This window comes from Barbus barbus (assembly GCF_936440315.1).
Source record: "Barbus barbus genome assembly, chromosome: 4".
Lineage (NCBI taxonomy): Eukaryota > Metazoa > Chordata > Actinopteri > Cypriniformes > Cyprinidae > Barbus > Barbus barbus.
In genome coordinates, this window is record NC_136732.1 from 22,324,445 (window position 1) to 22,340,168 (window position 15,724).

Consider the following 15,724-nt stretch of genomic DNA (forward strand, 5'->3'; position numbering starts at 1 on the left):
GCCTCGTAATCTAAAGGTTGCGGGCTCGAGTCTTGGGCTGGCAGGAATTGTAGGTGGGGGGAGTGAATGTACAGCGCTCTCTCCACCCTCAATACCACGACTGAGGTGCCCTTGAGCAAGGCACCAAACCCCCAACTGGCTGCCCACTGCTGTGTGTGTGCACTTTGGATGGGTTAAAATGCAGAGCACGAATTCTGAGTATGGGTCACCATACTTGGTCGTATGTCACTTCACTTTCACTTTCACTATAGGATCCTGCAATGCTGTGGGACCGGAATGAACTCTTGTAAAATAATATATATTTTTTAAATCAGGCAATTTATGTTACCACATGAAGCATATTTTTTAACTTTACAGTTTATATAATGAAAAATAGCCAAAATAGTAGCCTATTAGTAGGTTATAGTAATATTCATTAAAATAAATAAAATAGTCTGTTTTCTATTAGAAAGAAAGAAAGCATACAGTGTAATTTCACAAGTGTGTCATGAGGTCTGAACTTCTGATCATATGCTCATGCACATCTCCTTATCTAAATTAGTTTCTGTCACAAACACAGCAGGCTGTTTGTTGATATTAAACCCATACAGTAACTAAACTAGTACCCAACTAGTAATAACAGCTGAGAGGAAATTATAACAAAATCTGTGTGTGTCTTCTACAGACCCTGCTGAAGACTTCCCTGCTTAGTCATGGCTGTGCACACACACACACACACACACACACACAGGGAGAGAGACGCACACACACTGTACGAGTCTCTGCTCCTCCCAGTGTGTGTGTGCGAGTCTCGGTCGACGCAGGCGGGGCTCCAGGTCTATGAAACTGAATTACCGGCAGACCAAAACTAAACTTACCCGAGCCGATCGTTTCTCTCTCCGTGTGTCGCGCGTGCGTGCGTGGGAATGTACTCGCTGCTGCGTGGGAACAATCATATCAACTGCTCTACAATGTCTTAACATTGGATTTTTATCACCGAGAGCCTCAAGACTGGGAGACTCTGACATCTGCAGCTGTTTATTCTTCACGTTGGACAAAATGAAATAAATACAGGCTATACACCATTGATATTTCACAGAGATTTCCCGGTTAACATTTTTCCTGAAGTGCAGGTGAATCGAATAAGGGTAGGTGATCATTTTGTAACGTTTAATTTTCTGTTTTTGCTGTTAATATACGCCGGTGAGTCGTGAGATCAAATCGATGCATCTATGTGTTAGTATTATAGCGCATCGTACAGTTTTAAAGAATATATACACGTTTCTGACAGTATCATTGCAATATGTTCGGGTATTTCAACTGTGAATTATTTTAAGGGTGTGTAAAGCTTACTTTAAGTTGACGTTAGCGGAGTGTTTTTTAATCACGAGACGTTGGCATGTCGCGGAGGTGCGCGTGCTGTTCCGTGTTCTGCCTACGTTATATATGCGGTCCAGTTTACTTGATATATACTTCATCGCTGTATCCAGTTATATCACTAACCTTTTGCTGCTTTTGCAGGTCTGATATGACTGTCAAACGCTGCAGTTGTTGTAAGAGGGCCAATGGTTCGGATCCGAATATCCATATAGAGGGTTACATAGTGTTTGTGTGCATACTTCAGTAACAGCAATTCACTTATTTCCTACCCTGTCCTCGGTGATGACTGCAGTTCAGCGGTTATCGATGCCCCGCCTCCTCCAGTGATTCTTGTCAGATGATTGATTACCTGTTTCAGATATGCTTTGTGTTAAAAAACCAAAAAGACTTCCAGTCTGCTCTAAACACATATCTCGTGTGTGTGCTTTTTCATGGGGTTCTGGTAAAGCCGTAGTCATACTTAGAGCGCAAATAACAAATAATAATTTGAATATAATAATTGAATAAAAAGCTGCTGCTCCGTTAATAACTAAAAAGCTCGGTTAATTACTATTTCACAGATTAACTTAAATTATTTTTTTTCCCTGTAAAGATGGTTACATGCTTAATTTAGCTTATCTCCAGAATAAGATCCTTGATTTAAAGGGATAGTTCACCCAAAATTAATCATTCATTAATTACTTCATTAATTAATCATTCAAAATGAATCAGTCATTAATTACTCACCCTCATGTGGTACTCATTACTCACCCCGTAAGACCTTCATTCATCTTCAGAACACAAATAAAAATATTTTTGATGCAATCCGAGAGCTTTCTGACCCTTCATAGACAGCACGACGCATGCGCTTGCTTCCGCATCATGTAAACAAAGCATGCACATGCTGCCACTACTTACGTAAAACGCACATGCGTCATGATAACTCTCTCCACAATGGCAGCTCGCCACAGCAGACGGGATGAGGAGGAGAAGAATTGTTGAATAAAGTTGATATTTTTGCTTTCTTTGTGCACAAAAAGGGTTCTCGTAGCATGGTAAAATTACGATTGAACCACTGATGTCACATGGACTATTTTACCAATTTTCTTGCGATGTTTCTGGACCTGGGAACATTACAGTTGTATTTGAAGCACAAATGTATGGTATAGTATGAACAGGGCAATATAAAGTCACGTTTGTTAATAAATGTGATTGTCAATTCTAAACACTGAATGTGTGAATGTAGCTAAACTGACTACACAGGTTTCATTTGTGCCCGAAAAATATTGACATATTGATTGCTTTAGTTTGTTTATTACATTTGTCTATAAGTGCATCTCAATTTGCATACTCATGTACTGTTAAGCCGTTTTGTAGCATAAATAATGTGAATAGTGTGTTCACACTAAAAATGACTAATTAAACATATACTAATTTGTCTTAACAGGTAGGCCTATGCAGTGAGTGTAGACATGGACAAATGTATAGTACAAAGCAGTCGTTTCTGGCACAAATGGACCATCATACACAGATGGCGTTTTCATAAACTTGTTTCACACAGGCTTTCACGGCACCATAATGTCATATGTAATGATCTAAACCAGTTTCAGGGGTGCCGTTGACACAGCTAAGTGAATATTTAATGACTGCAGTATAAACTGAGATGTATCGCTGTGCCATACTTCCTGTGACAGCAGCGTTTTTCAGGTTTTGAAACACAGCCTGCATGTTAGCCTTTTAGGGGGCGTGTGTCGCTTCAGGCCAGGCTTATGTGTTTTGAAGAGGCATTTACTGGCCTGCATCTAAATCAGTACCCCTGTGAAACATAATCAGTGATGTTTTGCATACATATACACAAGAGACAGTCAAGAATACAGGCAATTATTTTATTTGGAGAGTGAGAACTTCTGTTCTAAAGTTTGTGCTGAATGCAGTTACACGAGGCGTCCCTGGCCGGTCGCCGCGTCCCGCAATGCTTTCGAAACATTATCTCATTCAGGGGATCATCATTCATGATGATGTAACAAGCCTGATTAAGCAGGGCCTTGATCGACTGTCGTCATTATGTGTCGCAGGTGCGCTCCAACTGGGCTCTAGGTCGGCACAGTAGAGGAAGGGACAACGGGAGGATAGTGCTGGACTAGGTTGATGCCGCAGGTGGCTGTAAGTAATGGAGAAGCGTGATCATGTGTGGATGAGTCACATGGCAGAGTGTATCTGTCTGACTGTCCGCCTGTCTTGCCAAGAGTGGATCGCTTTCATTACATGTGGTTTTGCTTTCTATCAAGCTTCCCTATTTAAAATACATTCCTGGCAGAGACACTGTTTATTAAAGTGGGTAATTTATTCGATGCCAAATTGCAGTCTGGTTGTTGTAATGGCACAACTGTTTTGGATATAACAACATTGGCTCAACCGGTGACATGATCAACCTGTTTGTCTGTTCAGTGGAAGACTGGAGTGTTTCAAAGGGGTGCTTTCACACTGACAGCAGTTTGCAATGACCAGTAATCCTGAATAGGGGTTTACATGCATTACGTTTTTCAATCTGAACGGCAATCTTATCCTCATGTGCATTATATTTTTTCCAAACAAATCCTTTGTGCGTACAGTCGCCACATTCAGAACTGGAGAAAGCCAGTTCAATAATGTCGCCGAAGCTACCTTAAGTATAATTGTAATTTTTGCCCTGATGACATATCTAAAAAGAAAGAAATATACTGCTGTATATGTCAGAAGAGCATTTTTAGCAAATATTTAGTAAATATTCAGTGGGTGAAAAACACATTTGTAGGAGGTAAAATGTATGCATCTCATATTTTTTTAAATCCAATAGAGAAAAAAGTCAGATTCAAGTGCTTTTTTTTTCTATTGATCGATCTGCATCACCCCTTCCGATCCAATTGAAATTTAATTTTGTATTGGGCTCATTCAAATTGCAATTGCGGTGTTTTCATAAAGGCTATTCATTCAGAGCCATCAGTCTAATTACTAATTGGTTATTTGGTTGCATGTAAACAGCTAATGAGAGTTAACCATTTATTGGGAAAGCAGTGACGTAAACATAATAAAATGCATAGAGCTTGGTGACCTCCAGCAATTTATTCACTATCTGCTAATCATATATGGTTTTATTGCAGTCTGGCCAAACTCAAAGGTGTGTCTCTTTTTATGAGACGAACATTCATCCATTTGAGCTCTAGGGACAAGAATAAGATATGAAATTCTTATCGGAGTAATTTTTTGTACCAGTTGCTTGTGAGTCAGAAAGAGCTCATCTGAGGTCTGAATTGTGTCATGTAGATTCAGCGCGAGCTGTGAAATTACATCAAGGCCATCTTTTGTCACCACACACAAGAAACCTAGCGAACCATTAACCATTTCCGTAGTACACCAATGGTCTTGTGGTTTACTGTAACAGGGGTGGCACAACAATGAGTAAGGTTTGAATGGAATGAAGTGTGCTGATATTTAAATAAAGCTGCCCTGTTATACAGTATAACCAAGTTCTGCCTGTTATGTGTAAAATGGACACATTATGTTGAAAAGAAAATTCAAAGTAGCAGTATCACATACAAAAAAGACATGTTACCTGACTTGTTTGACAACTTTTGAAAGAAAAGACTTGGTTGTCACTTAAAGTAGCTTAAAACGGATCAGACGTTTTCCCCACAGCTCTAATGCGTCAAGTTTCATGTTTGCAAAGAAGCAGTATTCTAAATGCAGTATTCGAGCTCTTGGGGCGTCCCTCCAGCACACCTCCCTTTTCAGTAGTGGTCTGAGAAAAAAAAAAACACAAAAGGCATACAATAAAAATGTCTTCAGTGTAGCTTGCTAAGTTAAAAAAGAGAAAACTCATCACCTTGTGCACTTAATTTTACATATTAATAACTCGCATCTCAATTTTTTTTGGATGTTCTTTCAAAAACATACAGTCCCTATTTGGATTGTGGTTCTTGAATAAGTTAATTTAGGCCTACCTTTTTAAATAAATCGAAATTGCAACTCTGCGCCAGAGGATGTATTAACAGTAGCATGATCTCATGTGGTTTCATTTTAGTTGCTGATTTCACTGACTTGATTAGCTTGTCTTCAAAGTAACGATGAACTCAGCATTTTCATTGGCAGCGTTTCCTCAAATTTAATCAGGCACTAACTACTAATATTAATGTTATCTAAAAATACCTGCTAGTATGTTATAAATATGGCAGCACATAAGTTAAACAGATAAGTATAGTCATGTGAATAAACAATCATAAATTCAGGGAGAAAACATGGATCAACAGTAAGTCATGAAGAGGCTGTGCTGTATTTCTAAAGGCTCTGTTAGACCTTCTGTAATGTACTTTTAAAGGCAAAAATGCTCTGAATCATAGTCAAATGCAATTGCTGGGTGGAAACAGGTTGTGTTCTGTTTTGTTTACATATACTTTGCGTATGTTTTGGAGCATAAATCATGTACTCTGAAAATGTAATTTTGGTGTGTCTTGTCTATTTCAGGTGTTGTTTGATTTGGTTCGATCTGACAGATTGTGTCATGTTGTTGAAAATTATTTCTGTAACAATGAGTTAATTCTGCAGGGCTGTTGTAGCTCTTTAGATCAGTGAGATTCAGTAGAGACTACGGCTTCTTAGACTCATCGACATGGCGAGTTTCTGAATGTGAGGGTGAGGGTTTATTGAGTCCAGAAGCAGTGCTGGTGGTGTGAAACAATGTGTATGCGTGTAATTTTTGAGGGCTTTAGTAATGTGGTGGGTGTTTTCTCAGGAAGGGCTTTGATCAGTAGCATCTTGCATTGAGGTTTTCCCTCCAGTGAGATTACAAGTCATTCTTTTCAAAGCTGTTTTACTGTTACACAGCTGCTTCGATCTGTTATTTGCTTTTCTATTATACACTTTGCATTGAGAGTTCCTGTGTTGTGTTTTTCATATGAAGCATGTCTTCCTCATCTTGTTGCTTTACTCTCATAACCTCTTCACTTTAGAGGCCTGTGGAGAACATCAGGCTGATGGATGGAGTGACTATAGGGAGCTTCCTGGTGGGCCGGTCAACTTGTGGGTTTGATACTGAAGCCAAATTTAGATACAAACAAAGGAAAAAAGCTCATCATACTGTGAATACAGATTTAGAGGATTTCACCAAGTCTAATGGTGCATTGAAGTAATGGCGAAATGGTTTTATTTATAGGTTGAGCATACATGAATGAAATTAAGAATAAGAATACTTTCTTTTAAAGTCACGATGAAACAAAAGTAGAGAAAAATATTTTTAACTGTATTGTGATGTAAGTCTGAGTTTAACAGATTACTGAAGAAAATAAAAAAATAGGGTGAAGACTTGGTTTTAGCTATTGGATATTGATTGGATTTTGTGTTACACTCAAAATGAATGCAAGCTTGAATTTGATTGTGGTAGAGCAGGGTTTTAACAGACTAAATGATTGGAGACGTCTGTCATTTTCGCCAGAAGATTTAGTGGTGACATTTTGATGAAACATTACGAGATCAAAATTATTTTTAAAAAAGTAAACATGTTCATCAATGAATCGCTCATAGGATCTAGAGCGCGATATGGCAAGTTTGGGTTTTTTCAAGCCTGGCCTCAATTAAAGAATCATTGTGGAAACAAACTATTTATTGAAAAATGAGAGGAAGATATACAGTATATGAACAAGTCAATTTCCCTAACCCTGATCCATACCACATCATATCATATTTTGTAAGTTGCAGCTTCCCAGAAGGACTTGAAAGCAGTTTATCATGCCCTAGCAGGTAACTCTTTCCAAGCAGCTCACAAAATTCCCTCCCCGTCACTGTCTGCACATGAATTTGGTGGATTTAGTTCTGCTTCCTTTGCAATGTAAAAGTGGCTATTAGACATCAAAATACAGTGAAAATCACCACTGACTGCATAATCCAGTAGACAGCAGTTTATATTGAGTCCTGGGCTGTTGTTTAGTCTCATTTATAGTTATGCCTGTGTGCTAATATTATTGCAGTGAGGATGAAGGGCCGCTTTTTAAATAGGCCGGCCAGCTCGCCTGTCTCTATCTTTAGCATACAGTGTGGCATGAGTCTGAGGAGGCTGCTGACCCTGTTTGTCTACTTGAAGTCATGTGCAGTCTGGACGGAATCAAACTAGTCTAGACTTCAAACCAAAAACCGAGGGTGTGTTTTGTGCCGTTGTGTTACTTGGCCTTCGATGGCCTTTTGGGAGTAGGTGGATGCATGATGATGACTAATAATAACTGACAAGGAGATTCCTGTAAGGTCAGTGTGAACGCATTGCACAAGCTTCCATGGTTTGAGAAGAGCTTTAAAAATGATTTTCCCATTGATTCTACCTGAAAAATTGTGTTCTATTGAACATTATGTCACCAGATGTGTCGTTTTGGGCTTGCAGCATACCCAGCATGAAACTATGTGGATGGTATCCAGCCAACTCTCCCTTCCATTAGTCATAACTTGGCACGGTTGTGTGTGCCTGCCAAATTATGTCAACTCTTTCAAATATGCAGGAGGTAGATCAAGCGCAGAAAAAAGCATGTGCCACTGGAGGCCTCTTCTTTTGGGAGACTAAAACAGGAAAAAGAACAAACGAGCGCTTGCCATGTTGACGGCGAGCATCATGATAAAAACAAAGCAATAATAGAAGCTGTTAGATCGCTGCTCTGGGATGCAGCCCAGATTTTCACACACACTCTTGCACGCACAACTGCAGACTCATCACGGCCATGTGGAGCGCTGACGAGAGCACTTTCATTCTGTTCTTGTCTTGTCTGTCCACAGCCATGGTGGTAAGCAAGTATGTGTCAGTCTCACACATGCTCTTGCTCTGGTGTGTGTGCAATGTCTGAGTGAGGGAAACTAAGCCTGCCTGCTTGGAATTGCTGTTTTTCCCTGTTTGTAAGAGGCCTGCTGCTCTCCTCCTGCTGTTTTCTTCTTCCTTCTTTCTCTCCCAACCCTGCGCTGTAATTGCGTGTTGTCAACAGCGCTCAAGGTCCAAATATGTAGCCTATGAGTTTCTTTCTTCAGTGGAACATAAAAGAAGATATTTTGAAGAATGTTGGTTGCCAAACATTTGCTGGTAGCCATTGACTTACATAGTATGGAAAAAGAAATACTGTGGAAGTCAATGGCTACCATCAACTGTTTGGTGCATTTTTCAACATTTTATTTTTATTATAATTTAGCAGATGCAGTTAGGGTTAGGTTCAGTTAGTGATCAGCCAGGATTTGTTTGCTGAATAAATCATTATTTTTGTTTACTGGATCATGTGATTCAAGTCTGTAAGGATTTTAAATCGTTTGGCTTCAGATATTTGAGGTGGTGTTTTTTAGGATACTAAAATTGGTGCTTTGTGTTATTCTCTACCACATTCATTATAAGAGCTCAGAATATTCTTCAAAAATTCTCTTTTTGTGTTCTGAGGGAAGAAAGTCATGCAGGTTTGTAACGACATGAGAATAATAATTCCTTTCATCTGTCACTGTAGTTTCATTTTGATGATAATGAGCTTCACCTGCGCAGGAGTCATACACACTTATCAAAGTTTGCATTTGCAAAGTGCACATGAAAGGGACAGGCCTTGTGTGATAAGATCATTTCCTTTTCCATTATCTCTGCCATCGGGGGAAAGGGATTCCAGCAAGACCAGATGTGCAAACAACATGTCAGAAAATATGATCGAGCATAAAGAAATCCCAGTAACCGCATGTCTCCATTAACAAATGTTTCCCGACAGTAGTTTATGTAAAGACATGCACAAAGTTTTTATAGAGTGAAGTACTGGGCAGATGTGGTATTTGCCGCTGAGTTGAGTGCTGCTACACTGAAGTCATGTGAGGGCCTGAGGACAAAGTCATACCCAACCCTAACATTTCCCTTTATGATTTTTTTTAAAACTTTCTTCGACAGGGCACTGGGCTGACACCCTCTGATGATCACACAAAACACAGCCATCTCTGTGTGACGTTTAAACCTGACTGCATCCTGTTCAACCAGATATTTCAGAAGAAGTCTTCCGTTTTTTTTGTTCAGTTTTTTTTTTTTTTTTTTTTTACACAGTGTCATTTTAGTATTGATTATATCCTTTCATATTTTTTAATAGATTTGTTTTATATATATAGATTTTTCAGTTTTCATTTTAATTTAGTTTTTAGTAATTTAGTTTTTTACATAATTTTTTTACATTTTACAATTAATTTTTAAATAATAAACCTAGCTAAACTTTAAATAATTAGGCCTAGCTACTGCTATTTAGGTTTCATTATTTCAGTGTTAATTTTAATTCAGTTTTTTTTTTAATTTTCAGTTAGTAATTGTAGTGCTTCAACAGCCCAGGCAACAATTTAAATTTAGTTTGAATTTAGGTAGTATAGGTAGTAGGGGTGTAACGGTACACATATTCATACCGAACCGTTTCGGTACAGGTCTTTCGGTTCGGTATGTTTTTTTTTTTTTTTTTCCAGGAAATTCAAATAATAAATGGTGTTTTGACAGTCTTTGATGTGGCATGACAGATCGCTGTATAAACGCCTTGAGAGTCACTTCTGGGACGGTTCAGAAACGAAATATTTCACGAAATATTACACCATATACTCATTATATTTTACTAAACCTGTTAGTCTTAATTATTTAATGTATGTTTAGATTAATCTGTTATGAAACCTGCTATGACTACCTGTGTGTAATTGAATATATATATAAAAAAATAGCCTAGAAATTGTATTATTTATAAGTTAATTTAAAATTGCATTGTGTGCAAATTTCATGTTTGCATACTTTTTTTAAAAAGGTTGAGTGTTGATCATCTATTTAAAAATAAATAGTAATTCAATTTAAGTTTGGGTTAAGTTGTTAGGCCTAATTGTAACCTTATAATGTAAAAGGGCTCCCTACAGTTTTAAGCATAAGCTGAGGTAGATTTTTATCTTTAAGAAAATATAAATTATAACTGAATGTATTTAAAGAAAGGGCAACTTGCTCAGTAACCCACTGTTTATTATATTTGTGTACCATTACACCCCAATAGGTAGTATTTTATTTTATTTCAGCTTTATTTCAATTAACAGAAATGTTTCATTAGTTTTAGTTAATGATAACAACCCTGTTTAAAACTCATTCAGTAAGGAGAAACAAGGCTTTTTTATAACGTTATGATAACAACTATGACTTTCTGTAACAATAAGCGTGAAAAAAGTTGTGATAATGGCAGGAAGTGATGTAAAGGTGTTTTGTTTCAGGTTTACAGAGTGTCAATGGTGCTAAACATGAAACATTGCTTGTATTTCTTATAACAAGACTTATTTTGTGTGCTATGTATATACAGGTGCCATTGTGGCTGGTTAATCGCATACAGCCCCGTCACAGTCTTATCAGTGGCATATCAAAAATTACTCGTGTTTTTCCCGTAAATGCGGCTAACGGAAGCAGAGAAGAGTGCGTTTCCTTCTTTCATTTGGATCTCATCAGCTCCTCTGGTCTGCACTTCCTTCCCTGCCTCCTCAAATAAGCAGAACTCTGACCTCTGACCTTTGCCTCACTTGAGGCGGATGTGATGTGATGGAATCTTTGCTGTCCTTTGAGGTCTATTATTGGGTTTGTTGTCTTTTTGGAGGCAGATAAGATAAACTCTGAAGTTCAGAGGCTAATATAGTCCAGAATCTTCTTTGTTTATTTTTAGCACAATGATATAAGCTCAGGAAAATGTAATATGTTTATTTTTAATATAGTGGATGGATTAATATGATACAATATACATATATAAAGATTTTTTTGTGTATTTTGATTAGCCTGTTCAAAATTATTAAATCACTCTCTGCAGTTTATAAATGTTTTGATGTTGTAAAATATTTAGTTAAATGCCATATTATTTCATAATAGTGTCTTATATATATATATATACTGTATATATATATAGTAGTAGATTTCTAAGAAATGTATTATATTATCTGATGTATTATCTAAGAAATATATCTTATAGTCACATATTAGAGTTTTATATCACCCTCTAAAAAAAATAAATAGAAGAAAGATGAATATGACCTAGAAAAATTACCATTACCTTGTCTGTTACAGATATTTCTTTTTAACCCTAAAACAAAATGCAATGCAATGTGCGAATCAATATACGGGGAAAACACATTTGAAAATTCAACACAGAAAATTTCTTTATCACAGTATATCAGACTGTATTTTTACAGACATTTCATATAGATTCAGTGTAGTGAGCTACTTTTTGTTAGCACCTTGTAGTTATGTTTAAAAAAAGAAGTGATTAGCATTCCAGATGATGACAAAAGCCATTTTTGGATGAACTTTTCCAAAAAGTGTTTTTTGTGTTTTTTTATCTGCTGACCTTCTGTTCTGCTTGATGCTCATCAGGCTCATACCAAGAGCACAATAAGAGCTTCTATGGCCTGATTCAGGCTGATATCATGCTGGGAACTATTTAGATAGGTATCACATGTTTTTGGGCACGCTGTGACTGAGAGTCCGCTCTTAGCTTGCTTAACAGGAAAAAGTCTGACCTCCAGCAGACAATCAGTCACTTGTTTAGCAGGTTGGAGATGCAGCTTGGAGCCTCATTGTCAGGGGATTGTTTCTCTGTTTGTAAAGCTGCTGTCCTGAGAGGAAACTCAGCACAGCGAGAGTCAGATGGAATGAAAAGAGGTCAAATGTCCTGTCAAAATGCTGCCACAAACTGAAATGTTGACACTATCGATTCTTTTGACATCTGTGGTGGGATTTGCCTTCACGTCCATAGAGTTGCCTTGATTCACTGTTGTTGTTCAGTCTGTTTGTGTGCATTTAATGTTGAAGTGTGTATTTTTACATTAAAGGTGCCATAGAATGCATTGATACAGTATTTTAAATTGTTCTCTGATATCTACATAGAAGGTATGTTACGTAAGGGCAAAAATTCCCCAGAAACGGTTTTACATGTGCATTTACAACCCTAGGATTTCTCCCTAGAATGAAACGGTCTGTTATTGGCTTATTTGGCAGCGAGACAGCGGTCTGGCCATTTCTCTGACACCAGAGGTCAGTTTCGAGAGCCTGATTCCCTTAGTAGATCATTGGGCAGTGAGCTGCCGAATGCGTCTCTTTGGGCCCTGCCTGGCAGGGTCTGGTTCGTTCAGAGGTCCTGACGGGCGAGCCCCAGGACAGCGGAGGACGACCCCTACTGGGGTGGAGCGGCTTACACCGCGGCACACGGTGACCGTCTCCCCTCGGTGTCCTCCGGGGATCTGTCTGTCAACCCTGCAGTTCCAGGGCACAGTAGGTCCCAGCGAGTGCTGTTCTCAGAGTCCCCCGCCGGTTGTGACTGCGGGTCTGAGAAACTCGCCTCAAGTGCCAGAGACCGCGTCTTCCTCCGGACAGCCGCAGCAAGACAGTGGTCTGGCCATATCTCTGACACCAGAGGTCAGTCTCGAGAGACTGATTCCCTTAGTAGATCATCTAGCGGCTTGGCAGCGGCTGCCAGATGTGTCTCTTTGGGTCCTGCAGACGGTAGAGCATGGTTATTCCATCCAGTTCGATGGGCCACCTCCGCCATTCAACGGGGTTTGCGTGACTACGGTCCGCCCCGAGCAGGCTCTGGTTCTGGAACAAGAAGTCGAGAATTTAGTAAGGAAGGAAGCCATCGAGTTGGTTCCTCCTCACGAGACTCGTGCCGGCTTCTACAGCCGATACTTCATTGTTCCAAAGAAGGATGGGGGGCTGAGGCCCATATTGGATCTGCGAGCTCTGAACCGCTCAGTCAGAAAGCTGAAGTTCAAGATGCTTACAGTCAGGCAGATTGTATCTCAGATCAGGTCCGAGGACTGGTTTGTCTCGATAGATCTCAATGATGCCTATTTCCATATATCCATCCTTCCCTCTCACAGGAAGTTCCTGAGGTTCGCTTTCGGGGGCAAAGCGTATCAGTATCGGGTTCTTCCTTGCGGCCTAGCACTCTCACCCCGCACTTTCACCAAGTGTGTGGATGCGGCACTGGTCCCGTTGCGACTGCAGGGCATCCGCATACTCAATTACATCGACGATTGGTTGATTCTCGCTCAGACAAAGCAGTTGGCGGTTCGGCATCGAGATGTCGTTCTCGCCCACATGAGAGAGTTGGGGTTGAGACTCAACGCCAAGCAAAGTGTGCTTTCTCCAGTTCAGAGAACCACTTATCTAGGCGTGGTGTGGGATTCGACCACGATGCAGGCGTGTTTGACCCCTGTTCGGATCGAGTCGATTCTCACGGTAGTCAAGAGAGTGCGTCAAGGCCAGCCATTCACTGTCAAGCAGTTTCAGAGGCTGCTAGGGCTTATGGCAGCAGCGTCCAGCGTGATTCCTTCTGGCCTGCTGTACATGAGGCCCCTACAGTGGTGGCTCAAGAACAGGGGGGTCTCCTTGAGGGGAGACTTGCTCCGCGCTGTCAAAGTGTCACGCCGTGGTTTCCGTGCCTTAGACATGTGGAGGGACCCTCAGTTCTTGGTTCAGGGCCCGGTGCTGGGAGCTCTGTGTCGCCGTGTCTCGCTAGCGACGGTTGGGGTGCGGTCATGAGTGGCCACCCTGCCCGTGGTCTGTGGAGTCGACGCCACCAATCGTGGCATATCAACCAGCTAGAGATCCTAGCTGTGTTCCGTGCACTCAAGCACTTCCTCCCGGACCTAAGAGACCGCCATGTGCTGGTGCGCACCGACAGCACGGCAGTAGTCTCTTATATTAATCACCAAGGAGGTCTGAGGTCGCGCCCCTTGTACAGGCTGGCGCGCCAGATCCTGGTGTGGGCCCAGGGCAAGCTCCTATCCTTGAGAGCTATACACATCCCTGGGCGTCTCAATGTGGGAGCAGACGTTCTGTCGAGGCAGGGGCTGAGGCCCGGGGAATGGATGCTTCACCCAGAGGTGGTGAAGCAGATCTGGAAGGTCTTTGGCCAGGCACAGGTGGACCTCTTCGCCACTCGAGAGTCAGCGCATTGTCCCCTCTGGTTCTCTCTAGCTCCGCCAGCCCCGCTGGGTCTGGATGCTATGGTGCAGACGTGGCCGAGGCTGCGTCTGTACGCCTTCCCCCCGATCGCTCTGCTCCCGGGAGTTCTGGAGAGAGTGCGCCGGGACGCGGTCAGTCTACTGCTAGTAGCGCCGTTCTGGCCGTGGCCGGTGCCTGTCAGAAGAGATCTCCTCTCACAGGCAGGGGGCACCATTGTGCACCCCCGCCCGGAGCTATGGAAGCTGTGGGTATGGCCTCTGAGGGGGTGCAACTCGTAGCTTCCGGTCTGTCAACTGAGGTTGTTGAGACCCTCCTTCAATCCAGAGCTCCCTCTACGAGGAAACTGTATCCCCTGAAGTGGAAACTCTTCACTTCCTGGTGCGGAGACCGCCAATTTGACCCAGTTAACTGCCCAGTTGGTACAGTGCTGGAGTTCCTGCAGGCCCGGTTCTCCGCAGGGTTAACCCACTCCACTACTAAGGTCTACGTGGCAGCTATTTGTCATACCACGCCCCTTATCGGTGGCCAGTCAGTGGGCAGATACCCCCTAGTTACATGTTTCCTCCGGTGCGCGGAGGCTGAGGCCTCCTGTACGATCACGTCCCCACGTGGGACCTGGCTGCGGTTCCGAGGCTTGGTGTGAGCACCTTTGAGCATGTCGAGGAGATAACAGATAGACTCCTCACCTCCAAGACCGTCTTCTGGTTAGCCATCATTCTCTGAGGAGGGTGGTCACCTTCAGGCCCTGTCTGCGGCCCCTTCGATGTTGACTGTGTGCCCGGTTCGGCGAAAGTCTTTCTCTACCCCTGAAAAATGGGGTACGTACCGAAGGTTCTAACGGTCGTACCACAGCCGGTCGTACTCCAGGCCTCTGTCCTCCTCCCTTCGGCCAGGAGAAGCACAACCGTATGTGTCCAGTGTGAGCACTGGGCACGTACATCCACAGAGCTGCCCTGTGGAGAAAGTCGGACCAGTTGCTGGTATGCTATGGTCCGCCTAAGAGGGGTCTTCCTGCTACGAAGCCCACTCTTAGTAGGTGGATTGTGGATGCTGTTAATCTTGCTTACGAGGCCTCTGGGCTTGCCCATCTGCTGGGAGTCAGAGCGCACTCAACTAGAGGTATGGCGGCCTCGAAGGCCCTTTGGGCAGGTGTCCCAATACGGGACGTCTGCGACGCTGCGGGATGGTCCACGCCCCTGACCTTTGCGAGGTTTTACAACCTTGATGTCCGAGCCACTCCAGGCTCCTCTGTCCTTTTGTCCTGACACAGACAGGGACTTGTCAGTATGGAGGCGTTGGTATAGCGTTCCCATAGCGTCTCCGGACGCAGCTCGACGTTCCTGGAAGGGAACGACCTAGGTTACGTATGTAACCCAGGTTCCCTGAAGGGAACGAGAGCTGCGT

The 15,724-nt window shown here is 42.0% G+C and overlaps 2 protein-coding genes across 4 annotated transcripts in view; both read left to right on the forward strand.

The window, feature by feature from the left end:
- Positions 1-15,724, forward strand: part of LOC306869044 (vascular cell adhesion protein 1-like) — a 709,597-nt gene that overhangs the window by 382,773 nt on the left and 311,100 nt on the right. The gene's annotated exons all lie outside the window — the stretch shown is intronic.
- LOC306869043 (inactive rhomboid protein 1-like) overlaps positions 725-15,724 on the forward strand; it is a 56,825-nt gene continuing 41,825 nt past the window's right edge. For 2 of the 3 annotated variants that reach the window (XM_079415612.1, XM_079415614.1), the window contains exon 1: positions 725-1,127. The gene's annotated coding sequence lies outside the window, so the exon portion shown is untranslated. The remainder of the gene's footprint in view (positions 1,128-15,724) is intronic. The other variant, XM_079415613.1, reaches the window with a different exon arrangement.